We start from the raw sequence: 4,058 nt of genomic DNA on the forward strand, positions 1-4,058 counted from the left end.
TGCTTACAAACCCTTTCACATTTAGCCTACATTCGGACTAAAAGTCCTTCCTGTCACTGCCAATATATAGGCATAACCAAAAAGATGAAACCCAGAAATGTTTTAAGCAATGAAAAAACCCCAGGATGGAACAATTAAAAAGAAATTATTTGTCTTCAATAAAAAGACAGACTTAGGGAATTGTTCATCAGCTGCAACAGCCAAAATAGACATGTGGACAAATTGACAGGATCACAAGAGTGTTCACCTTCTCAAAAAAGTACACCGAGGTGAAAGCTGGTAACTACTTCAAACGAAAGTTTGGTTAAAAGATACGTGAAAGGAAGAGTCTCTTACTCTTCAAATTTTTCTTCTTTCTTCATCTTCAAAACAAGGGTGAGGCAGTTAAGGTCATAGCAAAGCAGATTAAATTACTTTTATGTTTAGCAGATAAACTCTTGTCACTAGAGTGACAGTTCTTCACCTGTGGTACTCACTTTTTGCAGAGGGGAAAAGTCTGATTTTAGCAGGGTGCCTATTTAACAGCATTCACTGTCAGAAGATGCTTCCTTACCTCCTAGATGCTCAGATATCATCACATAGGATGATGCACCTCCATTTGAACTGTACTCGGAGGGTCAGGGTGTTTTGGGGTAGAGGTGTTGGATTTGTGTGGCAAGGGTTTGGTAGCAGGAGTGGCTTCTCTGAGAAGTTGCTAGAAGGCAATGCCAGCCAGTCCCAACACAGATCCACCACTGACCAAGGCTGAGTCCTTCAATGACAGCAGTAGCACCTCTGGGACAACATATGCAAAGAAGGGGAAAAGGAAGATAACCTGCAGAACAGCATCAGAGAGAACAGCGAGAACATGTGACAGAAACAGCCCTGCAGACACCAAGGTCAGTGCAGAAGGAGGGGCAGCAGGTGCTCCAGGCACCAGAGCAGAGCTTCCTCTGCAGCCCCTGGTGCAGACTATGGTGAGGCAGCTGTGCCGTTGCAGCCCATGGAGGTCCATGGCGGAGCAGAGATCCACCTGCAGCCCATAGAGGGACCCATGCTGGAGCAGGGGGATGTGGCTGAAGGAAACCCCCATAGGAAGCCCATGCTGGGACAGGCTCCTGGCAGGACCTGTGGATTCATGGAGAGAGGAGCCCATGCTGGAGTAGGTTTGCTGGCAGGACTTGCGCCTCTGCAGGGACCCACACTGGAACAGTCTGTTCCTGAGAAGCTGGAAGGGACCCATGATGGAGCACTTCATGAAGAACTGCACCCGATGGGCAGGACTCATGTTAGAGAAGTTTGTGGAAATGTCTTGCCTGGGAAGAACCCCACGGTGGAGCAGGAGAAGAGCATGATGAGGAAGGAGCAGCAGAGACAACACGTGATGAGCTGAACTGGAACCCCTGTTTCCTATCCTCCTGTACCACTCAGGGGGGACGAAGGTAGAGAAAACTGGGAATGAAGTTGAGCCTGGGAAGGAGGGAGAGATGGGGGAAGGTGTTTTTAAGATTCGGGTCTATTTCTCATAATCCTACTCTCATTTGATTGGCAATAAACAAAATTAATTTCCCCAAGTCAAGTCTGATTTTTCTTTCACTCTATTTTCTCTCCCCTGCCCAGCTGATGGAGTGGCTTTGGGTACCTAGCATTCAGCCAGGGTCAACCTGTCACATGCATGGAACAACTCTTTAACCAACTCTGCCAGCCCCTGAGACACTGCTATAGCATCCTGGTATGCCTAGACAAAATGTGTGATGGAGGCTGACTCCACTGTTGCTGATCAGCGACAGCCACTAGGACTGCTGCCACTGTAAGGAAGCACATAAGCTGTGTGCTTCCCCAATGAAGCCAATGGAAAATGCCTTCACTTTGTGTTGATGATTTTCCCCCCATAAAATTATATGTATAGACAGTCAATGTTTTTCGATTTGAAGCGGTTGTTTCTGCATGCTTTCCCATACCAAGTATATGGCTATATTTAAAATATCTCAATATTTTTATATTTATATTTAATATGGGTATATTTAAAATATCTTAATCCAACTATCTACACTGTTTATGCAACAGTAGATGTCCAAATCTACTAGAAAGTGACTCTCAAATATGGCCAGTCCATCACATGCAGCCCTCTGGACCCTATGGAGGAGGAGCACTTACTCTCTTATCACAGCAGGAAAGTCATACAGACTGTCTCTCGGCACATCAGCTCCAAATCAGAGCGAACTGAACTTAGTTGTCTCACAGATGTGATGTTAGCCTGGCCAGCAAATGTTTATAGAGCTTACAAAGGGATTAGATGGTGATGTTCTTGTTTGGAAATTCTGGCAAGCTGCTGGGAAGACTGAGGACAACACAAGAGCAGCCAGACAGTGGGCAATTTCCGGTTTTGTGCACCAGAATTACAAATGACAGAGTAATGTTAAGATTTGTAATGGACATAAACACAGGTCCATTTTAGGAAGTCTAACTTCTTAGGAAGTCTAAGCTTTTTCCATGTTTAGATATTTTTAGGGGGAAAAAAAAAAAAGAGGAACTGTAAGGTAATACAAAGCGGAGATAAGAATTACTTTTAGTGGAAAAGTACTGAACTTTATGAAGATGTGAAATTTGGTAAGACAATTAACATAAACTAAATGCTTCCTATTTCTCCAGTAGAAGAAAATAAAAACTCTAGACCTCCCCTATTTCCTTAAATTATGGAAGTGGTATCAGATCTGATTTGAGCCCCTCAGAATCTTTCTATTCCTCCTCATGTGACCATAGAACTCCTATCCATTCATTTCTCTGCAGTCATATAACCACTTAATTACTTTCTTGTTAACACTACCCTATTCTAAAGACTGATTTTTTCCCCTAAATATATTTTCTTTTAATTGCATATTCTTTGTTAAGGTGAGTAAAAAGCCATACTATGCAAAAGATCACTGAAAAATAGATTTATTTATAAAAGAGGTGTAGGGATCTCCCAGGAGAGCTGAGTATGCTCACTGCCAGCTGAAATCAGCAAGGGCAAAGAGTCATCTCCAAAGCTCAGTCTCAATTCTGTAACAGGCTGCGAATTTATGATCTTATTAGGACTTTTCTCCTTTGAACGTGAATATTCCTGTGTACATTCCCATACATTCCTATAACAGCCAGGTGCTGCTGTGGGCTAGTATAAATGTATTGGGGTTTTGTAATGATAGCGCCAAAGAAACAAATGCTCCAAAGCAACTGCATGGATTACTAGAAGATGAGCTGTCTGACATTAGTAAGGTATTTAGTCACTGGGTAAACATCTACTCCAGACTATGTCATGATCGTTTCTGCTCAGAGTTTTCCCTTGAAAAGTCCCCAAATATTTAACAAGCAAGATACAAACTGCTGTTCGTTGGGAGGCACCTACTTCTGTCTGAAACGTGGCACTTCCAAACACAGAATGGTTTGGGTTGGAAGGGACCTTTGAAGGCCATCTAGTCCAAACCCCTTGCCATGAGCAGTGACATCTTCAAATAGATCAGCTTGCTCTGAGCCTTGTCCAGCCTGTCTGTGAATGTTCCCACCACTTCTCTGGGCAACCTCCGCCACCGTTTCACCACTCTCATCACAAAACATTTCTTCCTCATATCTAGTCTGAACCTGCCCTAGTGGTTTAAAACCACTACCCCTTGTCTTATTGCTACAAGCCCTACAAAAAGTCTGTCCCCAGCTTTAAGTTCCCTCTAAGCATCGAAGCTCAGAGATGCTTTGGCAGGCAAGGGGCCCTTTACCCGGTAACACGCCGGCCACCCTCCAAGGGGGAGAGGGGAGCTTGGTGACCAACAACGCAAACCCCTTTCGGTAAGTGTTAATGATGTCGGGAATGGGCAGGGAAAAGCGTTTAGGGCAGGAGTAACACGTCTCTGACAAGGACCTGGGCAGGAATCACACTTCTCTGACAAGGACCCGCACCTCCGGCGCCCCGCCAAGCCGGCTCCACCCCGCTGCGCCGGGGCAGGAGGCAGCGCCCGGGCGGGGACAAGCCAGCCCCGCCGCCAGGAGGAAGAGGAGGGATTTCACCTGCGCTGCCCGTCCCTCCAGGTGCGAGGTGGAGCAGGAAG

The sequence above is a fragment of the Corvus cornix genome, chromosome 2 (genome assembly GCF_000738735.6).
Source record: "Corvus cornix cornix isolate S_Up_H32 chromosome 2, ASM73873v5, whole genome shotgun sequence".
Lineage (NCBI taxonomy): Eukaryota > Metazoa > Chordata > Aves > Passeriformes > Corvidae > Corvus > Corvus cornix.